The following is a 10657-nucleotide window of genomic DNA, read 5'->3' on the forward strand; positions in this document are numbered from 1 at the left end:
TTTATCCATCTTGTGTCCTTAGGCTTTGAAGCAAAAAGCATAATTTAAAACATCTAATGAGTAAATAAATGTCTGAATACTGAAAAGTTATGGGATATGCTAAAGATATTAAAAGTGATTTTAATAATAGAGCAACAGATTCTACTTTTCTCTTGAGATGATGAAGTATACAAAATAGGATCAGGGTTTGAAGCCAGACTGGGGAAAAAAGTTCTTGGGCCTATTATCTCCAACTAATTGCTCAAAAACAAAACCAAAAGCCAAATACAAAACCTGGAAGCGAAGCTGTAGTTTAACTGGTAGCGTGATAGCTTTGAACAAAAATCGTTCAGGCCCAAAGCCAAGACCTTGAGTTCAAGACCCAGGACTGACATAAAAAATCAAAGGAAAATAAACAGCAACAGCAACAAAAAACAGATTTCTCTGAAAGAACTTACAATTCTCTTATGATTCTTTAGTAAAGCACATTGTGACATCCAGCAGATATTCAATAAATGAGTTTTGCATTGATTCATAAAGATGTATTTTCCTTTAAGAAGGTGTCACAATTGTGCATGATTGTTTCCTCTAGTAAAATTTGTATTCTTCATATTGAGGCAATTGTGAAAACATAGGAAACATGCTTGGTAACTTATGTTTCCTTAAATTATTTTTTTTGTCGGTCTTGGGGCTTGAACTCTGGGGACTGGGCATTGTCCCTTAGCTCTTCAGCTCAAGGCGAGCGCTCTACAACTTGAGCTACAGCGCCACTTCCTCCTTAAATTATTTTTGTAAGCTAAACATTTTAATGGTATTTTTGGTCAGAGGAGATAATATTGAGTGATTTTGGTTCTAATTTTAGCTTGCAACTACATTAAAAGTCAGCAAACACATCCATTATTTCTGAAAATCTCTGGTTTTGAAAATGAGGGATCTAGAGAGAGAGGTAAATTAAACTAATATCTTTCTACTTTATCCAAAATATTTAGGATTCAGTGTTACAGTTATATGTTTCTACTCTCTTTCCTGATATTTTACAATGTATATTGAAACAAATTTAACCTCTCATTATGACTTTTACAACTTATTTTAGAGAAAGTACATGATTTTCTGAATTAGATATGGCAAAATTCGTTTACTTGGTGTGTCAAAACTATAAAATTATTATTATGAAGAATAATTGACGGTCTCATTTAAAATCATATCCATTGTCAAACTCCCAGATAAAAGTCATAAGATCTGTCAAAGAACAAGGGAAGCAAGTATCAACTATATTACACTTTTAATAAAGAAGGAAAGTAATTTTTCTAGTATTCTTAATGGCAAATGTATTCAAATAGAATCTATAGCTTCAGTCCTTCTGTACACAGATTCCCAAAACTCATTCATCCTATGATTTGAAGTTTACTTTGAGAAACACCTTGCCATCCACTCAACCATGATAAACACAATTATCTGTGTTATTGGGAGAACAAATTTGTTAGCTATTAAATACTGTAATATCATAGAATTTCTCTCATTTTGTCTGAATAACATTCCAGTGATATGCATATAATATACATATGTGTTTATACACACATGTATATATGTATACATATATGTAATATATTTTTATTGGTTCAGCAATCAATCAGGACAGTCTATTTCCATTTCTTGGTTTCAAAAAATAGTATAAAAATGGAAGTGAAGGTGCACATGGCTCTTCAAAATGTTGACTTCATTGTCTTGGCAATGTACCCATAGACAAAACTGCTGCATATTAGAATTATGAATAATTTCTTGACGTCTCCATAAAGTTTTCACGTGGTGGTACCAATTTATATTCACATGAAGAGTGTAAACAACCTCCATTCTGTTATACCTTTACCAACACTTGTCACCTGTGTGATTAATTATACTCTCTCTAACAGTTGGGAGGCAAAATTGATGTATATATTTATTTACATTGCTGTAACAGTGATATTGAGTCTTTTGTTGTATAACTATTGGCCTTTTGTATGTATGAAAAAGATATTTATTAAATATAATTATTTGATATTAAACTACTATGCAATTTTGCAGAAATTATCACCACTTATCTTTATAGATTCTAACCCTAATGTTACCTTGATGGCTTTAATGTTGTTTTGAACAGTATTTCTGGGTGAATTATCTATATTCTGATTTTGTGTTTTTCGCGTTATTTTCTATTCATCTAGACAACATGACTACATATGTTTGTTTCTCCAACTCCTGCATATGTACATTATGCATGCTTTCCAGCTGTAGCATCTCATAATTTCCTAATATTCAGAGGTAATTATACAAAACACACATGCTTTGAAAGTATTTTCATTAATTAGGCGTCATTACAAAATAAGACGGTCTTTTTTATAATTATTAATTTCACCCTTCTGTTCAACTGACAACCTAATATTTCAGGCATCCATTTTTACTTGTAAGCAACAGAGTGTGACAACATAGGGGTCATTTCAGTGTACAAATGATATACATGAGAAAGAAGGTAAATGATGGGTAGAAATGATTGTATATTCTAGGTTTTGCAAATGAAACAAAATCTCCAGTTGGAGAGAGTGGTAATTAATTGTCTACATTTTCTGGCATTGTCCCTACAATCTGTAAGAGCTCTGAAGTTAATAAAATAGGCTATAGAATTTCACTCAGTTTAAAACATAGCGTAAAATTTTTAAAAGAAAAGAGGAACTTTCATAAAAAATAAGATATGGCACGCTGACCTCTGACATAGAAAATTTATCAGAGATTAAGCTGTATAACTGCCTATTCAAACATCAGAATTTGATGGCAGCTTTCATAGGTCAGAAATACCATGTTTACAAAGATAGTTATTTGGCTGGCAGAGCTGTGAAAGATGTTTCAAAAAATGTCCAGGTTCCAAAGTTATAATTTTCACTGCTAATGCAATGCATTAAAAGAGTTTGTGAATGGAAGTTGAGATAGATAAAAATTAGACTAAAAGAACTGTATGCTAGACTACGTGAATCAACAGCTGCATGATTTCAATATCCTGGCCCCTATTGTTCAGCCATCAACAAAATCATCTGAATGAAAGAAGAGGTTTTATTAAGAAACTCAGATGTAGCATAAAGGACAAAATAGGTATAATTATTCAAAATATCAAAGAGGTATGTTCTAGGATTTGCTAGTAGGATTTTTTAAACTGTAAAAATTAATATAAAAGTTTAAACCTATTCAGGTGCGTGTGGCTCATACCTATAACCTTTGCTACTTAGCAAGCTGAGATCTAAGGATCACGGTTCAAAGCCAGCGTTGGCAGGAATACCTGTGAAACTCTTATCTCCAATTAACCACACAAAACCCGAAGTGGCCCTGTGGCTCAAATAATAGATTTCTCCCTTTGAGCTGAAGAGATGAGGGACAGTGCCCAGGCCCAGAGTTCAATCCCCACGACAGGAAAAAAAAAGTAGCTGCCAGGTCATGGTGTCTCTCATCTATAATTTTGACTACTAAGGAGGATGAGAACCAAGGATGAGGGTACAAACCAGCTCCAGCAGACAAATCCTCAAGTACTCATAATTCGTATCTTCAATAACTAGCAAATAGCTGGTTGTGGAAATTTGGATGCTTGGTAAGGCACCAGCCTTGAGTGGAAAAAGCCAAACAATAGTACAAATCTTTTATTTCAAACCGTAGTACTAGCACCAAAAAGGACATAAAGAAGAACCTAGTAGATAGTGGAAATCACTGGAAGTCTATGAAGCCATTGACCATAAAGTATTTCAATTAAAGATAAGCCCTTAGAGTATTCTAAAGGGAAAGAACTTAGAATACTGCAGAAACTATATGCTTAGTAAAATAAAAATTGAAATAAAAATAAAAATTAAGAAAAACCGTACCTACTCTTTTTTATGAAACAAATAAATCAGGGGAGCTAAATACATTTTCTTCAGTAATAGACTGGTACATACTGGAATAAAACATTATGCTAAGAATACTGCTAGTTTAAGACTGCTTTGTTGTCACTTAAACTATTTTAAGTAGTTTTATGAAAAAATAAACATGTAGTTTGTTGCATTACTATCTTCTGTAATACCACTGGAATTAGTTAACTTGTTTCATATATATTTATGTGGAATTCCTAAATTGCCAATGCCCATGATTGAGATTTATTTTATTTTTTATAATTAATAAGTTTTTTATTGTGAAGATATTATACAGAGGATTTACAATTACATGAGCAAGGTAATGAGTATATTTCTTATCAAGCATTTTTGCCTCCTCCTGCTAATTCAGTTAAGAGGAAGTCATTCCTAAGTATGGAATACCCCTAATCCAGTGGGACTAATGTCTTAATATAAATAATATTTGGGCAAAAGTATATACTTAAGGAGAAAGGCGGATGACACGGTGTTGTCTTTACAAAGCAAAGAATGCAATAGATTATCAGAATACCACCAGAAATGAGTTGAGCAGGATCAACTGGATCCTCTTGAATCGTGTCCAGAAGAAACTTACCCTGCTGATAGGTTTAATTTTGAATGTTCAGGGTTTATCTGAGGATATGAAATTGTGTTGTAGTTCATTCAGTCTGTGGGAGTTTCTCTGAGTAAGTGAAGATGACTAATAATTATCCACACAATTCTATTGTACTCCCAACAGAAAAAGGTATATATGTATGTGTCTGTGCATATATATATATATATATATATATATATATATATAAAATACAATTACTATTAGATCATATGATGACAAAATGTGTAGCATATACTTAGGTAGAGGAATTTTTAATAACTATAATACAGTATTTATTTAATTATGACTGAAACATGAGCATTGACATCATCACGAGGAGAGAAATAGAAAAATCCAGATAATGGAAACAAAATAGAATTTCAGAAGTATATGAGTTTGAGAATTGAATGAAGTTATAATTCCAGGGCAGACTTTGTGAAGAGAAACAGATATCCTCAGAATAAGCAGCTGTCTATGATAAATGATAAATTCCATCGGTGTTCCAAAAGTGAACAACTGTAAGGAGTTGAAGAATCATCCATCAAATGAAGTAATATGATGTCTTGTCAAGTTTGTAGCATTTGATAAAATTTAAAAAGTCAGGTATATGATTTAAAATTATAAGAAACTCAAAGGCAGTGTTCCTTTCAGGCTAGAACTGACTTAACATACATGGCCAGAAAGTGGATGCAGAAACATTGTGTTAAACAAATTTTGCTAATATCTATGGTTTCACATTTTTTGGTTATTAAGTGTGAAAAAATTGAAGAAGTCTCTAGGACTCTAAGTTATAATGCACAAAATCTTGGAAGATACATAAAAATTGTGCCTTTGATATAGACAGAAAGACCATTATCCATAAGCAGGAATTCTTGGTCTATCTCTGGAGGAGTCTTATCTGATGCATCTACAGAAATGAACAAGAGATGTGCCCCCAAATCTCCTAAACCCAGTGCTTCAATAAATGGAAAGAAAAATGAAATAAGCAGATAGACTTCATTGCAAATGTCATAAGATATATAAAGCAGAACAAAATGGTATTAAAGGGACCTAGGGCATACAGTACTTGAGAAGCACTTGACTTAAAGAAAGCAATTATCTGAGGCAAAGTCAGTTATGTGAAGATCTCAGGGTAAAGAGCTCAGTCTGAGTGTAGAAAAACTAGAACAAATGTATAAATTAAAGAATATTTTAGAGAAGAATGAGAAGGATTGGGAAGCCATATAAATGGAGAAAAAATGGAGAAAAAATATATGTAAATGAAATACCAAGAAATAAAACAGAAAAGCTGAGTTCGTGAATATTTTAGTACGTATTTTCGAAGTGAATATTTTAGTAAACTAGTTCTAGCTACATGAAAGTATTCATGAAAATATGGCTGTGAGTTGTTATAGGTTCTTTCAAAATCCTACTTTCTCAGGATCTACTGGATCTACTAATGTAAAGTACTATGCCTTTTCTGTGCCCTTAAGTAATGTCTGATGCTACAAATGATACAGGGAAGATATGTATAAGATCTTTAAAAGAATACATACTAGCAAGATGTATTTTTTTCATTTTTATTGTGAAAATACTGTACAGAGGGGTTACAATTACATGGGCAAGGTAACGAGTAGATTTCTTATCAAGCATTGTTGCCTCCTCCTTTGTTTCCCCTTTCTATCCCTTCCCATCGCCCCTCCTTCCCTCTCCCCTCTACCTCTCTCCCCCCCACTTGCTCCCAGCCAAAGTTGTAAAGTTCGTTTTTTGACATAACATCTTGTACATCTCATTGTTGCAATGGGTTTACCTGTATCTCTATTTAAACTATTTGTTTTTTCTTTACCCCTCCACAAATTATACCAACATCAAATACAGTGAAAACAGGGGTTATACCGTGGGGGAGGGACATACAAAGCAACAAAGAAATCGTATTATAAAAACGTTAGAAACAATCGCAAGAAAGAAAAACACATTTGAATCATTATTTTGGGGTTATTTCGCCTAACATCAACTTCTCTGACCGTTTCTACTTGTCTGAGACATATACTAGTAATTGCAAATAAGGGAAACCATGGGAACTATGTTTCTTTGAGCCAAGCTTACTTCACTTCATATAATTTTTTTCAAGTCTTTCCATTTCCTAGCAATGTTTTTCTTTCTGATGGAGGCATAGAGTTCCATTTGCTTTAGATATATTCATAGGACTTCTTATCGAGCCTCTACGAAGACAAAGAGAAGTATTCATATTTGAGTTTGGAGGGAAGACAAAGCAAAATACAGTCAGCATATACGCCACGAAAACATAATATTGATTTAATTGAAACACTGTTCTTTTTTTTAAGTGTTTACAACTTCCTTTTCAAACATAGAATTGACACTATATTTTGAAATATTGGCTTTTCTGTATGTCAATCATGAGAAAAACGTGGCTGAAATTAGAAAAGCAACTCCATTCGTAATAGTCCCACAAAAAATAAAATACCTAGGAATTAACTTAACCAAAGAAGTGAAGGACCTTTATGATGAAAACTTTAAAAATCTGAAAAAGGAAATCAAAACAGAACTTAGATAGTGGCAAAACCTCCCATGCTCCTGGATTGAAAGGATCAACATCGTGAAAATGGCAAAATTTCCCAAGGCTATTTACAAATTCAATGTGATACCTATCAATATTCCAACCTCATTCTTCAAGGAAATAGAAGAAGCAATCCAAAAATTCATATGGAACAAAAAAGGACCCCAAATAACAAAAGTAATCCTTAAAAGAAAGAACGGTGCTGGAGGAATATCAATACCAAATTTCAAACTGTACTACAAAGCCATAGTAATCAAAACAGCTTGGTACTGGCACAAGAACCGACCTCAGGAACAATGGAATAGAATTGAAAACCCAGAAATGAACCCAAAGACCTTTAGCCATCTAATCTTTGATAAGTGAGCTAAAAAAATTAGAATGATAAAGACAGCCTCTTCAGTAAACGGTGCTAACTTGCTTAACTACTTGTAGAAAACTAAAGCTAGATCCTTATATATCACCCTGCACCAGAATCAATTGCAAATGTATCAAAGACCTCCGAATCAAAGCAGACACTCTGAAAACATTACAGGATGGAATAGGAGAAACACTAGTTCTCCTTGGCACAGGCCGAAATTTGCTTAATAAGGACCCAGAAACACAACAAATCAAAGAAAGGTTGGACAAATGGGATTGCATGGAGTTGCAGAACTTCTTCATGGCAAAGGACATAGCTAGCAAGATCAATAGAAAACCAATGGATTATGAGAAGATCTTCACTAGCCATACAACGGACAAGGGTCTTATATCTAAAATATACTTGGAACTCAGAAAATTAAATCCCCCAACAACAAATCCTCAAAGAAACAACTGCCCAATAAATAAGTGGGCTACAGACTTAAAGAGAAACTTCTCTGAAGAGGAAAGAAGGATGGCCAATAGACATATGAAGAAATGCTCAAACTCTCTAGCCATAAAAGAAATGCAAATCAAAACAACATTGAGATATCACCTCATGCCAGTTAGAATGGCTATAATCAAAAACTCTAATAACAACAGATGCTGGAGGGAATGTGGACAGAAGGGGACATTAATGCATTGTTGGTGGGAGTGTAAACTTGTTCAACCACTTTGGAAAGCACTATGGAGGTTCCTCAAAATGCTCCACATAGAGGTGCCCTATGACCCAGCAATCCAACTTTTGGGCATTTAACCAAATGGTCACAAACAAGACCATACTGAAGCTACCAGCACAACTATGTTTATTGCAGCATTATTTACCAGAGTTAAGCTATGGAGCCAACCCAGATGCTTCTCAGTAGATGAATGGATCAAAAAAATGTGGTATATATACACAATGGAATTTTATGTGTCCATCACAATGAATGACATTGCCCCATTTGTTAAAAAATGCAAAGACTTGCAAACAATTATATGAAGTGAAGTAAAGCCAAGCCCAAAGAAACATAGGTCCCATGGTTTCCCTTATTTACTATAACTAGTACATGTCTGAGACAAGGAGAAAACGTCAGATACGATGATGTTAGGCAAAATGTACCCCAAGGTAAGTATTCAAATGTTTTTTCTTTCATTTGAGTGTTTCTAACATATTTATAAGACTATTTCTTTGTTGCTTTGTATGTCCCTCCCCCACGATATAACCCCTGCTTTCACTGTGTTTTATGTTGGTTTAATTTATGGAGGGGAAGGAAAAAAAAATGTTTTAATAGGGATACAGTTGGACTCATTGCAGCAACGAGATGTACAAGTCATTATATTGAAAAACAAACTTTACAACGTTGGGGGGGTTGGGAAGTGGGGGGTGGGAGGTGGGGGAGGGGGGTGGAGATGAGAACGGAAGTGATTGGACGGGGAAACAAAGGAGGAGGCAACAATGCTTGATAAGAAATGAACTCATTATCTTGCCCATGTAATTGTAACTCCTCTGTATGGTAGTTTCACAATAAAAAAAATGAAACATAGGTCTTATCCTTTCTTTATTTGCAATAGTTAGTATATGTCTAGGATATTCTTAGCAGATGAGCAGAATAGCTCAATAGCTACATAAATGTGGCCATATAAGATGATGCTAAGCAAAATGAACTACAAGATGTGGACACAAGTGGTTTATCTTTATTGTTGTTTTGTTTTAATGTACTATATGATTTTTTGTTTCTTTTGTTCCTACCCCTATGGTTTATCCCCTGTTGTCACTATGTTTGATTTTGGTACCCTGGTATTATATATATGTTTATTTGAATTTAGGAAGGGAAGAGGAAAACAGAATGATGAGAGAACGGATAAGGGGAACCAATGCAACATACACAAGACAATTTGTTGGAAATGATCCCTACAACTTGTGTGTGGGGTGGAAGGGAGAGACATTAGGAGAAAAATGAGGGTAGGAGTAACAAGTTTAACAAGAAATGTATTGATTACCTCATTTATGTAATTGTAACCCCTCTGTACATCACCTTGGTAATTTAAAAAAATGTTTCTGTCCTTTAACCATTGCTTATTTCTGATCACCAGCCCTGTCCTAAAGCTGCCCATAGGAAACACCAAGTACTATTTAAATGAGGGTAACAAATATAGAAAATTCTTGAGTTTTGTAGTTCTGTGACAGAAATGGAAGTCAAAGGAAACTACCTTTTTATTTGAAGAAGCAGAATTTTGCTTGGCTTTCAAAAAGTTAGCCACCATATGAAATATTGAGACATAAATGCCAAGTACTTAGTGCTATCCAAAAATACAACGTGATTCAATTTGCCGAGCACTCTTCTCATTCTCTTGTGTGAATTTAATGCTATGAACTGAGTGACAATATTCCTTTGAATTGGAAAGGAAAGCAGATTTGTTAACCATTAAGTGAAGGAGTTTGTAGATAGTGACTCAGAGAACCTTCAAAGTAAGTTTATATGGGTGAGAAATTGAGAGTCAGAGACTGAACATTACCATTCAGTAAATGTGAGTTATATTTACTTCCTACCTTAGAGTCTATGTTATTTCTGTTAATTCCTTAAACTGAGACAAATTTTAAGTAAATTGTAGGGATAAAAAATCATTTTATTTTTAACATACTCTCCAGTGATTCCATCTACACCTATGGGTTATTGAAACCATAAACATGAATCCCTTTCCATGCTTCGTTTGTAGACCTTTAGATACATTTCACTGTATTTGCTATCATTATTAAATAGTAATGTCAATTTGTGCAGATTAGTTGTTTGTATGTTATTGAAAATCTTAAATTGGAAAACTTGAATAAAAAAGAACCTTTTATTCCTACTGTTATGACTGTCATTACATGTCTCCTTCCCCTATTCTCTCTCATATTTTTCCGATCATGGGGCTTGAACTCTGGGTTTGAGTGCTGTCCTTCAGCTCCTCAACTCAAGGTTAGTGCTCTACCACTTGAGACACAGCGCCACATCCAGTTTTTTGGTGGTTTATTGGAGATAAGAGTTTCACAGAATGGCAATCCTCAGATCTCAACCTCCTGAGTAGCTATGATTACAGGCATGAGCCACCAGTGTCAGGCTACATGTCCCTTATTCTTTTGTTTTAATATATTTTTATTGTAAAGATACTGTACAAAGGGGATACAGTTACATGAGTAAGGTAATGAGTCCATTTCCTATCAACCATTGTTGCCCCCTCCTTTGTTTATATCCTACCATCCCTTCC

Source organism: Dipodomys merriami, unplaced genomic scaffold (assembly GCF_024711535.1).
Source record: "Dipodomys merriami isolate MVZ:Mamm:240054 unplaced genomic scaffold, mDipMer1.0.p SCAF_1209, whole genome shotgun sequence".
NCBI lineage: Eukaryota > Metazoa > Chordata > Mammalia > Rodentia > Heteromyidae > Dipodomys > Dipodomys merriami.